The sequence below is a fragment of the Mytilus trossulus genome, chromosome 3 (assembly GCF_036588685.1).
Source record: "Mytilus trossulus isolate FHL-02 chromosome 3, PNRI_Mtr1.1.1.hap1, whole genome shotgun sequence".
NCBI classification, from domain to species: Eukaryota; Metazoa; Mollusca; class Bivalvia; order Mytilida; family Mytilidae; genus Mytilus; species Mytilus trossulus.
The window spans coordinates 82,119,435-82,129,094 of NC_086375.1; the positions used below are offsets into that span (position 1 = coordinate 82,119,435).

A 9,660-nucleotide genomic window follows, 5' to 3' on the forward strand; every position below is an offset into this window, starting at 1 on the left:
CATTTTCCCATTATACATCTGATAGTTCAAAATGGAAAGTTAAAAGTTATCAGCCGTGTACACTGATCAATACCTGCAGAAGCCGTGAAACGATGCGTGAACTTGCAAGCCCGACAGGAAATCACTTGAATACCTGGACGTGTCACCTCACACCCCTCACAATACCTTTGGAAGTAATACCTTTTGTTCAATGTATACATGATTACATGTATATATTTTAAATTGCGCTATAGTTCCGTAACTTTCTATCCAGTCGTATAAACGAATCGTCGGCAAGTGCGTACATTTTTTTAAATCAATATTTCTGGTATGTTCCAATATGTCTTTCACTTTTGACAATGAGTATATATTACATTTTCCCATTATACATCTGATAGTTCAAAATGGAAAGTTAAAAGTTATCAGCCGTGTACACTGATCAATACCTGCAGAAGTGAAACGATGCGTGAACTTGCAAGCCCGACAGGAAATCACTTGAATACCTGGACGTGTCACCTCACACCCCTCACAATACCTTTGGAAGTAATACCTTTAGCCATGCTGGTGATCAGAAGAGGAAAAACCAAAATTTATTTGAAAACAGTTTATTACTATAAAGAATTATGAACAAATTAGATTTTCGAAAACAATTTTCACGGAACGCTTATTTATGATTTCAACTTTGACTTTTCACCTCATTCCAATATCAAGTTTAAAAACAACAGACCATGGTAATTTAAAGAATATTTTCCGTATCAAGTTAGTTAGTCGGATAAACAACCGTACGATTGACAAGATATCGACACGCAATTACGACTACATCGGTTACTGTAGTTTTATTTCTTTGTGGTTTATAGACATATCATTTCATTAATCGGGGAAAGAAGACAAAATGGCGGATAGCAGAGAATTAACGGTACGTCTAAACACCGCTCAGGACCTCCTGAGTGCACTCAGGGCATACAAAGTGCACTCAGGACATGAAATCTATGTTTTAGTGGGCGGTGAAGGTATGCATTCGATAGATAATTTTATTCTTCATCTTATAGTTTTGGTTTCGATAAAATCAATTTTATATTTAAGAAGTTATTTGAGTTTTCATCGGCACGCGCCATTTTTATGAAATATGTCAGGCATGACCGATGATTATATTGAATACCAATTATCATGTTGATTAGGTCGTTTGATCTTTAATAATTAGATGTGATTAGTGATGGATCTAACCTCATACATGTCAGCTTGGCAAACAAGCAAAACCAAGACGTCTTTTGAAAAATATAAAAGAAGATATATTGTTTTGTTTGTTATAATTGAAGCCAGTTGAGAAATAAGAGAAATCTACATAAAGTTGGGAAATTTTCATTCAATTCGTCTCATTTGAAAACGTTCAAAAATATAGATAAAATTTATTGCAAAATGTGGCGTCTTTGGGGATCAAAACCCCGTTTCAACTACGAGGAGTGTTTCCAGAGATTGAGAAAGGTATATTAACTTAATAGATAAAAATATATCGTAAACATTTTCTTTGTACAGATTTTCGAATTTTATAAAAAGAAAAATCAATACTGAAAAGTGTTAGTTATATTCTTAATTCAAAAATCAAGATGAATAATTCTTTCGTATTTTCATATCTCTAGATATACTCCAATAGACTTTTTAATGGTATTGTTCCATAGTGAAAAAAACCGGAATATATTATTTACTTTTAAGCTTATAGTTAATAAAAAAAAAGTGGCGGAAAAGTTTTAGTTTTATTCTTTGATAGTTCAAAATTTAAGATGAATAATTCTTTCGTATTTTCATATCTCTAGATATACTACAATAGCTTTTAATTGCACGGTTCCATAGTAAAAAAAGAATAAAAGAATATGTGATACACCTTTTCATGTATAATTTATTTCAAAGCTAACAGTTACAATTACGAATAGTAGCGTTGACTCTTTTTTAAATTGGTATCATTGTGTTTTTTAATAATTTAATATTTATATATATGCATGTGTGTGTGTGTGTTTTCTCTATTTTCTTGTCGTTAAGATTCAAACAAAATTTAATTTTGTAAGATTTATTCCCCTATTGAAACTCATTCTTGTCCAGTAATAAATTCCTTGAACGAGGTTAAAAAGGGAAATAAATTTACTTTTCATGAAGTTAAATAGTTTTGTATATAGAGCCCGTTTTTAAGTATAGAAACCGTACTGACCAAAATAAATTTTTCAAACAATAAGAATCTCATTAAGTTAGATTATATTTCTCATTTTTATCGGACTTGTCCAGTAATTTAATTCCCGAGTAATACGAATGTTTAAACAAATCCGCATTTAGTAAGATTTTATTTCTCATTTTAATCGTTCTTGTCCAGTAATACAAGCCTTGAACGAATTTCAATGTGAAAATAAATTCTGAAAAATGAATTTGTCTCCGATTTTTGATAATCATCATATTTGGGTATTGTTTCTAAACAATTCAGCCTCGCAATTCTTGTCAGTTTACTGTCCTAAATAAGTTCTATCGTATATGTGTATTGTTTATTGAGAATAAAATTTGATATTTAGTAAACATTGTTTTTGTTTATTAAGTTGATATGGAGAGAAAGAAAAAAATAACAAAGAAAAACAAAAATAGAACTTGTTACAGATTTTTGTATTTTCTTTAATCATAAACTGCAGAATACAAAAAAAAAACAAATTTAGCCGTCAAAATGAAATATAAACTGAAAAAGAACATCGAATGGGTTATCTTATTTTTTTCCCCCCATAAACATACAATTCACTATGTTCACAGTGCATAATTTAAATTTAACTACATTAAACAATCTCAACTATTTTAAACACAACATTGTACTAACAAAACAATTAACAAACACCAATAAAGATAATCCAATTAATTTTGTTGATTGGATAATTCACGGCTCAGTAGTTATGTAATCAGTGACACGTGCCCTCATTATTTAAAAAAAATTAACATATCTATCTAAGTTCGATTTCAAATTCTACCAAAATTTAATTCTTATATAAGCAGCATGTAACGAATATATACATACATCCTGTGTGCAAATGCGATGACTATAAAGGGTCCTGAGTGCACTTTGTATGTCCTGAGTGCACTCAGGAGGTCCTGAGCGGTGTTTAGACGTACCCGAGAATTAATACTCTAAATATAAAATCGATGGTGATCACTTATCTAGCGAAATAAAACTTTAATATCTATGAATTTGAGCATTTTTATACAGAATGAACATAATATCAATTTTTGATTTTTTTGCGAAGTTTCCCCTCTTTCCAAATGGATTAAGGGTATGAGTTTGTCCTACCTCCATGACTGCCGACTATGCTGTTTTCCCCACAGATAAAGCCCAAAACAACATCGTTTTTGTGTGTAAATCTCATTACATAAACTGTTTGATAAATGAATTAGGTATTGACAATAAACTTGGAAACTCAACCTATGCGCCACGACACTTACTGAAGAGGAAATCCTGGATAAGCATAGGTCTGTTTTATGTTCCTTTGTAATTTCAACCAAAGATTATAAACTGGATCTTCCATCACTACATTTGATACCTGAACTTCATAAGTTTCCTACTGCTGGGTTTTCCAAGTGTTCCACGAAACCTCTTTCTAAATTATTAACATCAATTTTATCAACAATCAAAGCCGGGCTCTTGTGAAACTGCCTATTCTAGAGGTGGAGTGAAACAGACGTGGATACTAAAAAGTTCCAAAGATCTTTTAGAGTACATACAATCTAAGAATCTCTCATCTTGTATTAAAAGATTTGACATTTTTTTTTACAATTTACACACTTATTCCCCATTCCGAACTAAACGAGACATTGAATGACTTGGTTTGTTTGGCTCATTTAAAAGAATGGCAAACGTAGATACAAGTATCTTGTAGTAGAGAGGGACAAATCCTACTTTGTAAAAACTCCCTCTGATTCAAACCAAAAAATCTTTGAAACTGACATTATCAAGATGCTTGATTTCTTGTTAAAAACATATTTGTCACGTTTGGATGACGTGTTTTTGACAAACTATCGGCATTCCCATGGGAAGCAACTGTATCCCTCTTGCCGACTTATTTCTTTATTCTTAAGAGGCCGACTTCATACAGGAACTTGTTCAGAAGAAAGACAAGAAGTAAGCAATATCCTGTGACTTTAGTTTCCGCTATAAAGATGATGTTCTCTCACTAAATAAGTCAAAATTTGATGGCTATGTTGTACGCATATATCCCATCGAACATATTCAAGACGATAAAGGACAGAAGAGGTGATTTCAGATTCCCAATTGTGAACTTTCCATTTCTATGAAGCAATTTTCCAGCAGCGTCAGCATACAGATTATATACCTTCAAATTTATACGATATTCCTTGGCTTGTATTTCCTTCATATAGGTTTACTGTTCTTAAGAAGCTATTAAACAAAGAGTTCCAAATAGTGCATTTGAAATAATCCCTTTTTGAATTTTACGGACGCCATCACAAGTTGTTAGAATATTCGTTTTGCAAATTATTTCGGATATGTTACTCATGTCGTAACTACAATCACGCTCCCTTTTTATGTATGCAACCTACAGAATTAGACTTTTTACTGGGTTTGTAAAAACATGAGCAACATGTGGAGAAGAATCTGCTTACCCTTACGGAATACTTGAGATCACCCCCATTTTTTATGTGGGGTTTGTTTTGCTTAGTCTTTAGTTTGTCAGTTTATTTTCAGTCTAAGTAAAACATGCCACCAAAAAAAACTAAAAGATGAAATCAAGATATTTTAAGTATAAACAGTTCTTGCTCTTATGCTGGCACCATTGACAGATACGAAAGATGGGTTTCATGTCGTGTTGACAAGGCAGGTATGCTAATCTGGCTGTGGTCAAAACAGATTTAATACAAGTAATGCATCTTAACTAGATTTCAGATTGAATATATCGAGATTGAAGAAATTTTGTTAAAGACATTTCAACAACATCTTGCCGACTTCGAATTTATTTACATCTCTTGACCATTGATGATGGTACGAAATTGGGAATATCAATAAGCCTGTCTATAAGGTAACTAACATGTTGGATGAAGCTAAGTCTACCAATTTTTATGTTTTAAAGTTGAACAGATTATTTATTACTCTCCTGATTATTATTACCAAAACTGTTTGATGAAGATTGTCAAGCTATGTTATTGACTTTTTCTTTTCAGCTGGACCCCCAAGATCTAGCTCAACCATCCATCTTGTACCTACATTTTGGCCCAACCAGCCATCTTGTACCTATGTATGAAAAAGATTGACCTAGCTAATGCACAGCCTATCATACCCCAAAACGGCAACACAATATCTCCTATCACATGGATGTTGTAGGCAAATAATAATTTGGGTGAACATATTTTGTAGTTTATTTCTTTATTAGGGAAATGTTAAAATCAAGGAAACTAATAAGATGTCCTAAATATAGGATATTAAGGAATCAATTTAGAATATAGGATATTAAGGAATCAATTTAGAATATAGGATATTAAGGAATCAATTTATAAATCAAAACTGAAATGACTAAGCAAAATAACTTTATTGATTTTCATATTGATATTGATTATAAAACTATAACCATGCATAACAAATTATGTTGGTTCAAAATATGAAAACTATATAAATATGGTTTAACAACATGGTCCTAAATATTGAACTATTAATCAGCTGTATATAATACTGCTTTAACTTATGGTCTTACTCTGATGCCCTTACAAACAACTGAAACAATGTTCATCTTTTAAACTGTTCTGTATAACTATGTTCTCTGTATATCTATCACAAATATTTTGCCATCCCTGATGGTTCATGTGACTAGTTAACATAAAATAACATGATGACTTGTAAATAAAAAAAAAAGAAATATATCTGTCATAAAGGAGGAAGCCAAAAAAATATGCATTCAATCTCTGAAAACCATCTAAAATTTGATATGTTATAACCTTCTACAATCTAATTTTTCACTTTTTACAAAAGTCTCTATTAGTTATCAATGGTACCAGGATTACAATTTGGTATGCCAGACGCGCTAAATTATTCTCAAATTTCTAAACATGGGTTATCTTTAACAGAAAAAAACAAAAATACCTCCTGAACAGTATTTGATAAAAAAAAAATCAACAACTTTTGTATTCAGTGCATGTACATTTCAAGTAGTTTGTTTGTCTACTTTCTAATGGTAAGATGTATTAGTGAAAAGGTAGATATGAACAACACAACTACAAAATAGTTTGATATTCTATAATCAAGAACTAGATCAAAGAAAATTTATTATACTTATTTCAATGTTTTCTCTATATAAAGACATTACGTAAAGAACTGATTAATTTTAAAAAGATTTTCATGAAAATGACCGTATTATTTAGATACTGTATTTCATTGATCAGTCTTCACTAGTATTGTGAATGTCACTTGATAGGGTTGAGGTATAACAAAACAGTTCTACTAATTCTTGATCAATTGTAATTACACCCACAAACTGTAAGTAAATGTCAGCCTTAGCCTTAGGGCAACACTTCTGTTTTCTTGTCTAACTAAACAACTGTTGATCTAAAACCATGTCTAACTAAACAACTGTTGATCTAAAACCCAGTCAATAACTGTATATATACTGATGTACATACAAACCATCTTTGATTTATATCGTGAAAAAGGGATATATTTCAATGTGGTTTATTACCAACCTTTCAATTATACCAGGAATCCTTTTTTTTTAGATATATTTAGGGAATAATAAGTCAACGGTTGTTAATCTGTAAACACACCTCTCATCCTTGTATTCAAAATAAACAAATAACTTGTACATATTGTATAAATGCTACTCTAAGTGTAAATTACATAGCAAATGACAAATAAATATCACAGAAACTCATATGCATTTGATCAAAACTGCAGAACGTACATCACTCTTTCAGAATCAACAGAAAAACTCCTCATTACCCTCCATCCCAGAAACAGAAGTATGGAGATAAAACTTTACCCTATATTATTTTCATATTGCACATAATTATACTTTCTTTTGTAAAACAAAGATCAATAAGATTCTGAATACAACAATTTAGTTTTAAAATTCTTTCATGAACACCTGACAAATGAACAGTATAATTTACCTTGGAAGGACAAACAATAATAAGATTGAAGTGAAACTTAACCATTTTAAATGAAAGAGGAAAGATATGGATTGGTTATAAGTGAACCTTCTTCACATTTTCCTTTACTTTAGAAAAAAAAAAATTACATTGTTAAATTCACCAGATAATAAGATTTAAAAATTATGAAAAAGTCTAGCTGTAGCTTATGAACAAACATAAAAACAATGTACAGATAATATAAAGCATAAAACATAAATTCTGCAAAAATGTTTAACTAATAAAACTTCCTAAAGCTGGACACAAGTCATGAAAAATATATACGACTAGATGAGATCTTAATCCTATCTACAGAATTAAACTAATACAAACAAGAATGTGTCCTAAGTACAGGGATGCCCCACTCGCACTATCATTTTCCATGTTCAATGGACCGTGAAATTGGGTAGAAAATCTAATTTGGCATTAAAATTAGAAAGATCATATCATAAGCAACAAGTGTACTAAGTTTCAAGTTGATTGGACTTCAGCTTCATCAAAAACTACCTTGACCAAAAACTTTAACCTGAAACTCGCACTTTCATTTTCTATGTTCAGTGAACCGTGAAATTGGGTAGAAAATCTAATTTGGCATTAAAATTAGAAAGATCATATCATAAGCAACAAGTGTACTAAGTTTCAAGTTGATTGGACTTCAGCTTCATCAAAAACTACCTTGACCAAAAACTTTAACCTGAAACTCGCACTTTCATTTTCTATGTTCAGTGAACCGTGAAATTGGGGTCAAATGTCTAATTTGGCTTTAAAATTAGAAAGATCATATCATAAGCAACAAGTGTACAAAGTTTCAAATTGATTGGACTTCAGCTTTATCAAAAACTACCTTGACCAAAAACTTTAACCTGGAGCAGGACAAAGGAACGGACGAACGAACGGACGAACGACCGACCGGAGGCACAGACCAGAAAACATAATGCCCCTCTACTATCGTAGGTGGGGCATAAAAATCTAAACAGGCTATCCATTGAAGTCCACAAAAGTATAAATTACATGTTGAAATTGGTTATCTGTTAGTTATTAAAAATAAAGTAAATCATAATTAACTACATGTGTACTGTATATAAGAAAAGTTGCACATTTTTTAACATTGGGAAAATCACTACAAAATAATTTTGGCAAAAAATAAATAAATGTGCACTCCAAATTTTTATACCCATAATTATATATTCCTTTGATGATACATGGACATTGTGATAAAGAGAGTCTGATGTTGTTTTTATGATTTTCATACAAAAGTGAAATGAACACTAATATAGGATGTTTAGCAACTGTTAATTTTTTATTCACATGGAGTGTTTCAAAAATATGAACATGTCAGAACTACTTTTCAAAATTTTAGAAATATTTTAACCATAAACCTTTTTTTTTTTATTTGAGGAAAATGTGATATGCACATTTAATTATATTGCTGAATAACTTTATAACAGAAAGTTCATGGCAAAGTTCTTAGTAAGGAATATGGACTTTGCACTCACTAATTCTATTTGTGAAAACAACCTGCTTCATTATTTTCAAGTTGGAACTTTTTTACTGTAGATATGCATAAATGCAAGTTCTCCCTAAGGCTGATTCCTCATTATATTCTATAGTCAACACATTAAGAAAGAAAAGCGCTTTGATTTAATTTTTTGGCCAAAGCATAGCTTTTCATAAAAAACACCCCACCATAATGTAGTTAAGTCATGTTTTAACAATATTTTATGTACCATGACAACCAGTCTTAACGTACACTTGTTGATTTGCAAGCCTTAAAATTGTTCTTTCTTTCATTAAATTGTTAAATATTTTATGTCTTGTCATGCCTACTACATGTACTAGGCAGAATACATTTCACTGAGCTTTAGAGCTTGTGGTAAATTGTGAAGACTGGGCAACATAAAAATATATATATGAAACTAAATGCTAGTTGTGAAATACAATGTGCATTGACTGTGCATTATAAGATTAAAAATAATAACCATCTTGCACACTTTTGCAATCATAGAAACTCATAAGACAATGTATCATATCATGTTATATCAACAATAAAATCTTATCTGCACGTGCAGCAGTCTGCTAGAACTTCCCTACTGGCAAGAAACTAATAGTTTTTTTTCATTTCTGTGTAAACTTGACTTAACATTGACAAGACATTTTCACAGATAGATACATGTACAAATGGAATGTCTGTGAGGATAACACAATTAGTCTCCCACCTTATACATATGGAGGGAGAAACTATACTTTTACTTACACATACATACTTATTGATAACAAATGTATTAAAAATTCAGCACCTAATACATGACTATGATATGAAAAAAAATGAAGTTTTAAATGATGTATTTTTTTTTGGTGACTTATATTCTTCTAGCTGAAATGCCTTAATCTTAATGACACTGACCTTGCTTAAACCTCAACTCAAGCTGTGATAATTCACATGTCTTTTCTCATTAATCTTCAAACAATTATTAAAACCACAAGAAATGAGTTCAAACTTAATACAATTGTAGAAGAAATCATGATCATTTGTAA

The 9,660-nt window shown here is 30.9% G+C and overlaps 1 long non-coding RNA gene across 1 annotated transcript; it reads right to left on the reverse strand.

Annotated features, from left to right (window-relative positions):
• Positions 1-6,079: 6,079 nt before the first annotated feature.
• On the reverse strand, positions 6,080-9,638 carry LOC134712621 (uncharacterized). The gene is made up of 2 exons (XR_010106304.1): positions 6,555-9,638; positions 6,080-6,522 (listed from the first exon to the last, which is right to left on the reverse strand). It is a non-coding gene; the product is annotated as an uncharacterized LOC134712621 (long non-coding RNA).
• Between the last annotated feature and the right edge of the window lie 22 nt (positions 9,639-9,660).